The 13,580-nt window shown below is 38.4% G+C and overlaps 2 long non-coding RNA genes across 2 annotated transcripts in view; one reads left to right on the forward strand and one right to left on the reverse strand.

Annotated features, from left to right (window-relative positions):
* The window catches only part of LOC127542983 (uncharacterized), a 68,927-nt gene that overhangs the window by 38,288 nt on the left and 17,059 nt on the right, over positions 1-13,580 (reverse strand). The window lies entirely within an intron of this gene.
* LOC127542986 (uncharacterized) overlaps positions 1-13,580 on the forward strand; it is a 67,338-nt gene that overhangs the window by 36,510 nt on the left and 17,248 nt on the right. The window lies entirely within an intron of this gene.

The following is a 13,580-nucleotide window of genomic DNA, read 5'->3' on the forward strand; positions in this document are numbered from 1 at the left end:
CCCTATGCAACAAGAGAACTGTTCGGTTCTGCAAACATATATTGTATCTAGGATATACTGCAACATATCCAACATATAAAGGACTGCTTGCCATCTAGGGGAGGGGGTGGAGGGAGGGAGGGGGAAAAAAATCGGAACAGAAATGAGTGTCAATATAATGTAATTATTAAATAAAAAATTTAAAAAAAATTAGTTTAGGGAGTATTGTCATCTTTATTATATTCGCTCGGTCTATCCAAGAGCACTTAATATTTTTCCAATTATTTAAGTCTGACTTTATTTGTGTGGAAACTTTTTTGTAATTTTGCTCAAATAGTTCCTGACTTTCCTTTGGTAGGTAGATTCCCAAATATTTTATGCTATCAACAGTTATTTTGAATGGAATTTCTCTTTGTATCTCTTGCTCTTGGATTTTGTTGGTGGTGTATAAAAATGCTGAGTATTTATGGGGATTTATTTTGTATCCTGCTACTTTGCTAAAATTATGAATTATTTTTAATAGCTTTTTAGTAGAATCTCTGGGGTTCTTTAGGTATGGCATCATATCATCTGCAAAGAGTGATAGTTTGGTTTCCTCATTGCCTACTCTAATTCCTTTAATCTCTTTCTCGACTCTTATTGCAGAGGCTAGTGTTTCTAATACGATATTGAATAATAATGGTGATAGTGGGCAACCTTGCTTCACTCCAGATCTTACTGGGAAAGGTTCCAGTTTTTCCCCATTGCATATGATGCGTCCTGAAGGTTTTAAATATATGCTCCTGACTATTTTAAGGAAAAGTGTAACGTGACTTGTTTTCTCAAGCGGAGTATCTGCCCTCTACTTACCCATTTTCTGGGTCTTTGGTCGTCACCGGCTTCCGAGGAAGAACTAAACACTGAACCGAGTTGCCAAAAAGAAGCGGAGTTTATTCTTACACAGCTACATCAGGCAGAGAGAGAGAGACTCCAGGAAGTACATTGTAAATAAAAACTTTTTGGTTTTGTCAGCACCAATCAGGGTGTCTGTTACCAGTTTTATCCTTATATGGTGATCTTATAGCTAGCAAGCCTGTGTCTTTGGTATCTGCTTTGAGCCCCAACCCCCAACAATTCCCCCTTTTTGTTTAAAGCCAGTGATAAAAGCACGGTTCGCCTTGTCTCAGTAGCAAGGTTTTATAAACAGATGGCTTATGCCCTGGGTCCCTTCTGCGTGAGCTTGAGGATTTCAGCCATGGAGCGCTGTCTTAGGTCGTCAGGGCAAGCCATGCCTGACCCGTGGATCCCTGCTACACCAGGTCCCTGTCTCAGGTGGGTGGGAATGCCCTGAAGTTGCCCGTCATGGCGCGGTGGTGGTCTTACGGTTGTGGCTCAAGCTCCGTCAGCCAGACCTGAGAGTCCTAATCTTTCAATTACACAATGATGACAACGTTGAAAACTAACGTCTCTCTTTTATACACGTGTTCTATTTACAATTCAGCCAAAGGCAAATAGTTATACATAGACACCACAGGCGCTAGGAGATAGTTAATTTAACTAAGGCAAAGTTTCCGGTACCATGGGGTGTTAAAATCAGCTTCAGTAAAACAAAGGGGCTCAGGTTGTGGGGTGTGCAAGTTGTCCACTGGCTCTGAGTCATGGATTTGTTGGTAGACAACTTGAACGTTTTTCTGGATCGCGGAATCAACCTGAGACTTAACAAAGTTGGTTAGTTTGTTGAACAACCATGGTCCAAAGGAAACCAAAAGTAAGAAGCCAATGAGTGGGCCTAGGAGACTAGGAAGCAATGTTGTCAGCCAGGGGGAAGCAGAAAACCAGTTTTGGTACCAGGATTCTTGTTGTTCTTGCTTCACTCCAGATCTTACTGGGAAAGGTTCCAGTTTTTCCCCATTGCATATGATGCTTACTGATGGTTTTAAATATATGCTCCTGACTATTTTAAGGAAAAGTCCATTTATTCCTATGCTCTCAAGTGTTTTTATTAGGAATGGATGTTGGATTTTATCAAATGCTTTTTCTGCATCTATTGAGATGATCATATGGTTTTTGTTTGGTTGGTTATTGATATAGTCAATTATGTTAATAGTTTTCCTAATATTGAACCAGCCCTTCATTCCTGGTATAAATCCTACTTGGTCATAGTGTATTATCCTGGGGACGATTTTCTGTAATCTTTTTGCTAATATTTTATTTAGGATTTTAGCATCAATATTCATTAGGGAGATTGGTCTATAATTTTCTTTCTCTGTTTTCAGCCTACCTGGTTTAGGTATCAGTACCATGTCTGTGTCATAAAAGGAGTTTGGTAGGACTCCTTCGATCCCTATTTTTTCAAATAGTTTATTTAACATTGGAGTTAATTGTTCTTTAAATGTTTGGTAGAATTCACATGTAAATCCATCTGGTCCTGGGGATTTTTTCTTAGGGAGTTAATTGATAGTTTGTTCTATTTCTTTTTCTGAGATGGGACTGTTTAGGATATTTACTTCTTCCTCTGTTAGTTTGGGCAAGCTATATTTTTGGAGGTATTTTTCTATTTCTTTTAAGTTGTCGAATTTATTGGCATAAAGTTGGGCAAAGTAACTCCCTAATTATTGCTCTAATTTCTTCTTCGTTAGTGGCGAGTTCTCCCTTTTCATTTTTAAGACTAACAATTTGATTTTCCTCTTTCCTTTTTTTAATCAGATTTACTAAGGGTTTGTCTATTTTGTTGGTTTTTTCATAGAACCAACTCAGTTTTATTAATCAATTCAATAGTTTTTTTACTTTCAATTTTATTGATCTCTCCTTTTATTTTTAGAATTTCAAGTTTAGTGTTTGACTGGGGGTTTTTAATTTGTTCCTTTTCTAGCATTTTTAGTTGCAAACCCAATTCATTGATCTTCTCTTTCTCTGTTTTATACAAATAGGCCTCTAGAGATATGAAATTTCCCCATATTACTGCTTTGGCTGCATCCCAAACAATTTGGTATGATGTCTCATTATTATCGTTTTCTTGGGTGAAGTTATTAATTATGTCTATGATTTGCTGTTTCACCCAATCATTCTTTAGCATGATATTATTTAGTTTCCAATTATTTTTTGGTCTACTTCCCCCTGGTTTTTTGTTGAATGTAATTTTCATTGCATCGTGGTCTGAAAAGGATGCATTTACTATTTCTGCCTTACTGCATTTGAGTTTGAGGTTTTTATGTCCTAATATATGGTCAATTTTTGTATAGGTTCCATGAACTGCTGAAAAGAAAGTGTATTCCTTTCTGTCTCCATTACATTTTCTCCAGAGGTCTATCATATCTAACTTTTCTAGTATTCTGTTTACCTCTTTGACTTCTTTCTTATTTATTTTGTGGTTTGATTTATCTAATTCTGAGAGTGCAAGGTTAAGATCTCCCACTATTATAGTTTTACTGTCTATTTCTTCTTGCAGCTCTCTTAGTTTCTCTTTTAAGAATTTAGATGCTACCCCACTTGGTGCATATATCTTTAATATAGATAGTGCTTCATTATCCATGCTGCCCTTTAGCAAGATATAGTGCCCTTCCTTATCTCTTTTAATTAGATCAATTTTTGCTTTAGCTTGATCTGAGATCAGGATGGCTACCCCTGCTTTTTTGACTTCACCTGAAGCATAGTAGATTTTGCTCCAACCTTTTACCTTTAACCTGCATGTATCTCCCCGCTTCAGGTGTGTTTCCTGTAAACAACATATTGTAGGATTCTGGCTTTTATCCATTCTGCTAACCGCTTCCTCTTTATGGGGGAGTTTACCCCGTTCACATTTATGGTTAGAATGACCAATTCTGTATTGCTTGCCATCTTGTTAACCCCGGATTATGCTTTTCTCCCTTCTTTCCCCTTTCCCCCCCTTCCCAGTATTAAGCTTGTGAGCACCACTTGCTTCTCACAGCCTTCCCTTTTTAGTATCCCTCCCCCCGCCTTAGAGTTCCTCCCCCTATCTTACCCCTTTCCCTCCCAGTTTCTGTATTCCCTTCCGCTTAGCTTATTCCTTCCCTTTTCACTTTTCCCTTCTCACTTTTCAATGAGGTGGGAGAAGTTTCACCATAGATTGAATATGTCTTAAGATTTTTCACTTAAAGCCAATTCTGAAGCCAGTAAGATACCCACTATATTCATCCCCCTCCCTTCTTTCTCTCAGATATAATGGGTTTCCTATGCCTCTTCATGAGATGTACTACCCCCACTTTACCCTTTTTCTGGTACAATGTCCTTTCCACATCAATTTCTAGAACAAAGTATACATGTATTCTTTATACATTTATATAGTCAAAATATAGTTCCCAAGATTAATCTTTACCTTTTTAGATTTCTCTTGAGTTCTATATTTGTAGATCAAACTTTTTATTAAGTTCTGGCTTTTTCATCAGAAATAGATGAAATTCGCTTACTTCGTTGAATGTCCATCTTCTTCCCTGGAAAAAGATGCTCATTCTTGCTGGGTAAGTTATTTTTGGTTGCATACCAAGTTCCTTAGCCTTTCGGAATATCATATTCCAGGCCCTTCGATCTTTTAATGTGGATGCTGCCAGATCCTGGGTGATCCTTATTGTGGCTCCTCGATACTTGAATTGGGTTTTTCTAGCCGCTTGCAATATTTTTTCCTTCATCTGAGGGTTCTGGCATTTGGCCACTATATTCCTTGGTGTCTTGATTTTAGGATCCCTTTCAGTGGGTGATCGATGAATCCTTTCAATGTTTATTTTTTCCTCTGTTCCTATGACTTCTGGGCAGTTCTCTTTAATAATTTCCTGGAAAATAGTGTCCAGGCTCTTTTTTTCATCATTCTTTTCTGGAAGTCCAATGATTCTCAGATTGTCTCTCCTGGATCTGTTTTCCAGGTCTGTTGTCTTCCCCAGAAGGTATTTCACATCCTTTTCCATTGTTTGATTTTTTTGGATTTGCTTCACTGATTCTTCTTGTCTCCTCGAGTCATTCAATTCCACTTGTTCAATTCTGATTTTCAGTGAGGTGTTTTCTTCACTCACTTTTTAAAGATCTTTTTCTAATTGTCCAATTGAATTCTTTTGTTCTGTGAAATTTTTTTCCATTTCGCCAATTTTGTTTTTTAGAGAGCTATTTTCTGTTTCCAGTTCACCAATCCTATTTTTCAAGGATTTTACTTCTTTATCCACTCTCTCTTTAACTGACTTCTCCAGGCTCTTTTGCCAAGCCTCACTCTGCTTTTCCCATTTTTCTTCTAGCTCCCTTGTGAGAGCCTTTTTAATTACTTCTATGAGGTTCATCTGTGCTGAGGAACAGATGATCTCCTCCTTTGGGGATTCACCTGGAGACTGTCTGTTTTTAGTCTCCTCAGGATTTAGAGTCTGCTCTCTATCTGTATAGAAGCTGTCAAGGGTTAAAGTCCTCTTCAGCTTCTTGCTCATTCTGTCAAATAATCAGAGACAAACTAGCAAAGAAAAACAGAAAAAAACTGGAGTCTTTCTTTGGGGGAGGGGCTGGGTATGTTACCGAGCTTCCTCTCCAGACTGCAGGAGGCAGCAGTGAGGCACTAGCAGGACTGTGTTGCGCGTGGGCTCTGAGGTCCCAGAGCGTGCTGAGTCACTGTGTGGGGGGAAGGGGGGAGCGGCCAGGTCCCGGGAGACTCCAGCTGTTTGGGGTTGTATTCTTCACCCCCAGTGTTTTTAGCTTCTCTGCTGGGCTGCTGACTTGCTGCCGGAGCAAAGTATCCAAACCTGTAGCGAAGCTCTCCCCGCAGAGACGGCTGCGATCACTCCCCACCCCCTCTCCAGTCTGCTCCCGTGCTCTCACTGCCGCTGCCCGCCGCCTGCGCCCGATCTAAAACCATCCCAGCCCTCCAGTAAAGACAGACCTTTCTTGGCGAATCTCAAGGATGGCTTCTCTTGGTAACTATTTGTGGGTTTTTTTCAGTCAAGCATTGATTCAGAGGCTTGTAATGAAGTGGATAGTGAGAGAAAGCGCGGAGCTTATGCAGCTGTGAGCCTCCTCTCCGCCATCTTAACTGGAAGTCCCCTTGAATGCTATTCTCTACCAGGCCCAGCTTATTTACAAAGAAACAACATTCTTCTTTTAGTGCAGCGCAAAGGCCGCCCTGCTGTAAGAACAACAGATCTAAACCCCTTCTATTTTGCAGTACCACTTCTGCTAGGGAGGACACAGAGTCTTTTAAATTTTCAAGGCCTGATTGGAGTTCTGTGAGGTCTTTATCAATGACTGCACTTAACTGCGCGTATTGGTGATTGGATGTGACTAAAGAGGCAATCTCTGTTCCCGTACCAGTTAGACCAAGGCCAATGACAACAGCAAGTGTGATTGCTGTCAAGGGCTCTCTCCTTGTTCTGATCCTAACGTCAGCCTTGAGTCCCAAAAGTTTAAAAGCTCGTTGGCTGGGTGTACCATGAGGTGAGGAAAAAGTGACACGAGCACACAGTAATCTTGTTTGCTTAAAAAGGAGGTGGAACGGATAAAAGTGGTCAGTCCAGAGGAGCAGGCAAAGTGAATAGGAGCTAGGCGTTCCCATTCTTTCAGGTATTTTGAAAAAATATATACCAGGTTCCCCAATGTTCCATCAGGTTCCCCAATATTCTATCTCTACCTCCCCCTTTTTTTTTTCTCACGGAAAGGAATTATCAAATGACCATTCCCCATATAAATTCCAAGAGCAAATCAAAATCCCTATACATGACAGACTAATACAGTAACATTTCCTAACAAGCCCTCAAACATAACAGCAATAATCAGAGTTTTTAACAACTTCCATCCCAAATCTTAAACACACAGTAATAGATGATCTAAGCAGGGTTTAACAATCAATCATCAACCATTCCCAAAGTCCCTTATATCAGTCCAAAGTACACTCGATGCAGGGTCCAGTCCACGGTCTCATGTACAAACTGATGCTTCAGGCTGTGAAGTGATAGGAGGCTCTCATTCCATGCAGAATGGTTGTGTGCCGTGGTGACAATCAAAGCTGATCAAAGCTGATCCAGGTTCCAGAAGCAAGCCAATATCTGTAATTTGACCAAAATCTAGAGCAAAAACACAAATCTAGCACAAAGATTAGATCAGTCTCAGATAGAAAGACTCAGTTCACCAAACTGCTGCAGAATATGAGGAGGCCAAAATAAGTTGTTTCCTATGTGAAGAAATGAGTTTGCTTTACAGGCCAAGCAAACGACTGCAGTCTTACAGACCATTATTAATTGTCCTCTTATGTAGAAACCTTAAAGAAACAAAACACAAATATCCAGTAACAGACAGATGACCAGGCGAAATGCCCAGTTGCCCAAGCATTTAGGATACAATGATTACATATGACCAGACTGAAAATAGCAAGGCATGACATATTGAATTGCATTAACAGTTCTACTGACCATTGCTCTGATCAGAGAGATCAGTTACAAAAGGAAAAATGCAAGAACATAACTATAACATAATATAAACAGTTGAGTTTTAACAGCTTATCAATCAATTGTCCCAGTAACTGTCAGAGGGTGGAGCTTTAAAACTCCCAAATAGCATTAACTAATTAATTCTAAGCCCAAAAAAATTTTACCTCCAATAACAGATGTCATTAATCAAATTTCTGATAACTCTTAAACAATTATTTATCATAACCTTGTAACAATAATAGAAAGAAATTTCGTCTCAGTAAGTTCACAACTTAGAACAATTATCATATCTGGGTAGATGTTACATAAATGAACATTATACATACAAATCATTTGGCTTTTAAAATACCCAATACATAGAAAAATATCCCAAATTGCATATTGTCCATAACAGAAACATTTTAAAAAGGACAAAGACAAAAACTATTATTTTCAGAGGCCCTTTAAATAACCTCAGGATGACCCAATACAATCAATTTAAACTTATACAAAAAACCCAATTCCACATAAAATAATTCAAGAAGGTTTTTATCATAGCAATTAAACTTTTAGAAATATTCGTACCAAAGTATGGATCACATTTATGACCATATTCCTCAACCAAGAAAATATTTATGTATCAAAAAACAAATATTCAATCAATTAACTTAAAAGTATGTCCTTAAAAATCAGTTTGCTGAACTGGCCGTAATCAGATAAGAAAAAAGCGGCAGGAACATACTTAAGAGGGGTGAGGGGAGGAGAGGATTCCACATGGCCACCCTTCCCCCACTCCTGCCCCCTAGAAAAAACTTCCCTCAGGTTCCCCATTCAAATTTCCTAATGGGGATCCTTTTCAAGATTTAACCCATCAGTTTCCCAATATCAGGTTTCTTCCCAAATTCACCATTTCCAACCTTCTCTTTCTCCCTGGCTACATATTTGAACAATCTCCTTAAAGAACTTTCCTATCAGATGCTCCTGATGCTACTATAAAGACAGTGGAGGTGGATGGCTCCCTTCCCCCACCTCTTCACCTACTCCTAAAAGATTTTCTTTCACCTTTTTTAAAGCCATGCAAACCTCTAATTGTTCCTACAAATCAGTCCTTCCTAAATCACCTGCATTCCTCTTTCCTTTGTCCTTCAAAAACCTGTAAGATTCACACTATAGTGAATAGTCCAAAACCTCCAAAAACCCACACATGTCCAGCAGAGCTGGTTTTAAAGTATAACTTATGTTAACAAATAACTCAATATATTTCAGAAGGTAACAAACTGAATCAAACTAATACAGCTGTTTTTAAAAGTTGTTTTTTTTTTTTTTTTTTTTTTTACCACATTCCTTCTAACAGCTATTAGCATCTTATCTCCAGAGGTTTTTATTGCCCAGGCCAGGCTAACCTTGAATTTTATTGCTCTTTACTCTAGTAAGCTTTGTTTCAAGGGGAAAAACCTTTTCTGTCCATTTAAAATAGCTAAAATCCATGTACTTACAAAATTAGTACAAGAGGTTAAAAGTTTTAAAATCACAAGCAAATTTTCAAACAACCAATCCCCAAATTTCTTAATCATTGTTCTTAAAACTTAACAAAGCTTTTAAATCAGCAAAAACAGACTAGGGGCTGTTTCCAGGACCTCCACCCCCAGAGAGAAGTTAGTTTCACCTTTTCCCATTTCAGAATCCAAAGGGTTTTCTGTGAATTTCCAAGCTCATTCAGTACTTTTCTCTGCCTTCACAGAGAATGCGTAGATATTCCATTCAAACTTCTTTCCTTTAAATGTTAGCACACTGGTCTTCTATATACATATTTTAACTTTCCGAAATTCCAAATTCCTTTCAATCTATTTTTTCATTTCTTTTTCTTCCTTTCTCTCACTTTCCTCCCTCTGTCTCACAGGCTGCTGCAGTCAGCCAGAGACAGAGAGAGGGAGAGAGAAAGATTTTTCAAGCTTCTTGATATTTGCTAAGCCTGCACACAGAGGCTGAATCCTTATCTCTTACAAGTTTGCTAACTTTTAACACAGACACACACAGACAAACATGGAGCTCCATTTAAAAATTTTTCCAACCAATAAAACAGACAAATCACACAGAACATAGAACACACATCACACAGACTATACAGTTACAACACTAAACAAACACATAACACATAACAGACCCAGATATTTTCCAGCGTCCCAGAAAATATCCATCTCAGAATTTTTATTCTTCAAGGGTCTCAACGCTTTGGGTAATTAATTATCGGGGCAGTAAGAAAGGGCAAGCTGTGAGGAGGTGGAATATACCCTGCAGCCTCGCTTTCTAATTCACCAACATCTGAGGCGCTAAGGGCATCCTGAGTTTCACTTTCTTTTTTTTACAGGGAGTTTAGGTTCGGCAGCAGGGAAGACGGGGTTTGCGAGATTGCTTTCTACGGGGGGAGTCCCTTCTTTGGGAAGCGGGGGGTAGATAGACTGGACGGAAGGGATCTCAATGATCCCTGGGTGTGTATAGTCATATGCGGCCATTTGCTGACCCACTAGATGCCATCTTCCTATTCTTATGCCTGATTGTTGAACCCATGGGCAGATGTCCCAAATCTTCTCTATAAATTCCCGACATGTCTTTATGGGAAGTTTGCAACCTTTCTGTGCACATAATTTATAGAGGCGTTTTGTTAACACCGCTTTTTCTTCTGGCAACATTTGGGGAATACTACTACCCCTCCCCCCCCATCATCCCTGCTCTCTGCAGAGGCAGCTCAGTGAAGGCAGAATTTCTGCCGAGGCAGTCTCTCTGCGCTCGTGAAAGTCCCTGGACCCTCTGTTCCTGTTCAGGTGCCACTTGTAACGTGACTTGTTTTCTCGAGCGGAGTATCTGCCCTCTACTTACCCATTTTCTGGGTCTTCGGTCGTCACCGGCTTCCGAGGAAGAACTAAACACTGAGCCGAGTTGCAAAAAGAAGCGGAGTTTATTCTTACACAGCTACATCAGGCAGAGAGAGAGACTCCAGGAAGTACATTGTAAATAAAAACTTTTTGGTTTTGTCAGCACCAATCAGGGTGTCTGTTACCAGTTTTATCCTTATATGGTAATCTTATAGCTAGCAAGTCTGTGTCTTTGGTATCTGCTTTGAGCCCCAACCCCCAACAGAAAAGTCCTTTTATTCCTATGCTCTCAACTGTTTTTATTAGGAATGGCTGTTGGATTTTATCAAATGCTTTTTCTGCATCTATTGAGATGATCATATGGTTTTTGTTTGGTTGGTTATTGATATAGTCAATTATGTTAATAGTTTTCCTAATATTGAACCAGCCCTGCATTCCTGGTATAAATCCTACTTGGTCATAGTGTATTATCCTGGGGATGATTTTCTGTAGTCTTTTTGCTAATATTTTATTTAAGATTTTAGCATCAATATTCATTAGGGAGATTGGTCTATAATTTTCTTTCTCTGTTTTCAGCCTACCTGGTTTAGGTATCAGTACCATGTCTGTGTCATAAAAGGAGTTTGGTAGCTCTCCTTCAATCCCTACTTTTTCAAATAGTTTATTTAGCAGTGGAGTTAATTGATCTTTAAATGTTTGATAGAATTCAGATGTAAATCCATCTGGTCCTGGGGATTTTTTCTTAGGGAGTTGATTGATAGTTTGTTCTATTTCTTTTTCTGAGATGGGAGTGTTTAGGATATTTACTTTTTCCTCTGTTAGTTTAGGCAAGCTATATTTTTGGAGGTATTCTTCTATTTCATTTAAGTTGTCGAATTTATTGGCATAAAGTTGGGCAAAGTAACTCCTAATTATTGCTCTAATTTCCTCTTCGTTAGTGGTGAGTTCTCCCTTTTCATTTTTAAGACTAACAATTTGATTTTCCTCTTTCCTTTTTTTAATCAGATTTACTAAGGGTTTGTCTATTTTGTTGGTTTTTTCGTAGAACCAACTCTTAGTTTTATTAATTAATTCAATAGTTTTTTTTTTACTTTCAATTTTATTGATCTCTCCTTTTATTTTTAGAATTTCAAGTTTAGTGTTTGACTGGGGGTTTTTAATTTGTTCCTTTTCCAGCATTTTTAGTTGCAAGCCCAATTCACTGACCTTCTCTTTCTCTATTTTATACAAATAGGCCTCTAGAGATATGAGATTTCCCCTTATTACCGCTTTGACGGCATCCCATACATTTTGGTATGATGTCTCATTATTATCGTTTTCTTGGATGAAGTTATTAATTATGTCTATGATTTGCTGTTTCACCCAATCATTCTTTAGTATGAGATTATTTAGTTTCCAATTATTTTTTGGTCTACTTTCCCGTGGCTTTTTGTTGAATGTAATTTTCAATGCATCGTGGTCTGAAAAGGATGCATTCACAATTTCTGCCTTACTGCATTTGAGTTTGAGGTTTTTATGTCCTAATATATGGTCAATTTTTGTATAAGTTCCATGAACTGCTGAAAAGAAGGTGTACTCCTTTCTGTCCCCATTACATTTTCTCCAGAGATTTATCATATCTAATTTTTCTAGTATTCTATTTATCTCTTTGACTTCTTTCTTATTTATTTTGTGGTTTGATTTATCTAATTCTGAGAGTGCAAGGTTGAGATCTCCCACTATTATAGTTTTACTGTCTATTTCTTCTTGCAGCTCTCTTAATTTCTCTTTTAAGAATTTAGATGCTACACCACTTGGTGCATATATCTTTAATATATATACTGCTTCATTAGTCGTTCTACCCTTTAGCAAGATATAGTGCCCTTCCTTATCTCTTTTGATTAGATCAATTTTTGCTTTAGCTTGATCTGAGATCAGGATGGCTACCCCCGCTTTTTTGACTTCACCTGAAGCATAGTAGATTTTGCTCCAACCTTTTACCTTTAACCTGCATGTATCTCCCCGCTTCAGGTGTGTTTCCTGTAAACAACATATTGTAGGATTTTGGCTTTTAATCCATTCTGCTAACCGCTTCCTCTTTATGGAGGAGTTTACCCCGTTCACATTTATGGTTAAAATGACCAATTCTGTATTACTTGCCATCTTGTTAACCCCGGATTATGCTTTTCTCCCTTCTTACCCCCTTACCCCTCTTCCCAGTATTAAGCTTGTGAGCACCACTTGCTTCTCACAGCCCTCCCTTTTTAGTATCCCTCCCCCCACCCTTAGAGTTCCTCCTCCTATCTTACCCCTTTCCCTCCCAGTTTCCATGTTTCCTTCCACTTAGCTTTTTCCTTCCCTTTTCACTTTTCCCTTCTCACTTTTCAATGAGGTGGGAGAAGTTTCAACATAGATTGAATATGTCTAAAATTTTTCTCTTAAAGCCAATTCTGAAAGCAGTAAAATACTCACTATATTCATCCCTCTCCATTCTTTCTCTCAGATATAATAGGTTTTCTTTGCCTCTTCATGAAATGTAGTACCTCCACTTTCCCCTTTTTCTGGTACAATGTCCTTTCCACATCTAGTTTCTAGAACAAGGTATATCTGTATTCTTTATACATCTTTATAGCTGAAATATAGTTCTCAGGATTAATCTTTACCTTTTTAGATTTCTCTTGAGTTCTGTACTTGTAGATCAAATTTTTTGTTAAGTTCTGGCTTTTTCATCAAAAATAGGTGAAATTCGCTTACTTCATTGAATGTCCATCTTCTTCCCTGGAAAAAGATGCTCATTCTCGCTGGGTAAGTTATTTTTGGTTGCATCCCAAGTTCCTTAGCCTTTCGGAATATCATATTCCAGGCCCTTCGATCCTTTAATGTGGATGCTGCCAGATCCTGGGTGATCCTTATTGTGGCTCCTCGATACTTGAATTTGGTTTTTCTAGCCACTTGCAGTATTTTTTCCTTCGTCTGAGGGTTCTGGCATTTGGCCACTATATTTCTTGGTGTTTTGATTTTAGGATCCCTTTCAGTAGGGGATCGATGAATTCTTTCAATGTCTATTTTACCCTCTGTTTCTATGACTTCTGGGCAGTTCTCTTTGATAATTTCCTGGAAAATAGTGTCCAGGCTCTTTTTTTCATCATATTTTTCTGGGAGCCCAATAATTCTTAGATTGTCTCTCCTGGATCTATTTTCCAGGTCCGTTGTTTTCCCAAGAAGGTGTTTCACATTTTTCTCCATTGTTTGATTTTTTTTGGTTTTGGTTGACTGATTCTTGTTGTCTCCTCAAGTCATTCAATTCCATTTGTTCGATTCTGATTTTCAATGAAGTATTTTCTTCACTCACTTTTTTTATATCTTTTTCTGATTGTCCAAT

Source organism: Antechinus flavipes, chromosome X (genome assembly GCF_016432865.1).
Source record: "Antechinus flavipes isolate AdamAnt ecotype Samford, QLD, Australia chromosome X, AdamAnt_v2, whole genome shotgun sequence".
In the NCBI taxonomy this organism is placed as follows: Eukaryota; Metazoa; Chordata; class Mammalia; order Dasyuromorphia; family Dasyuridae; genus Antechinus; species Antechinus flavipes.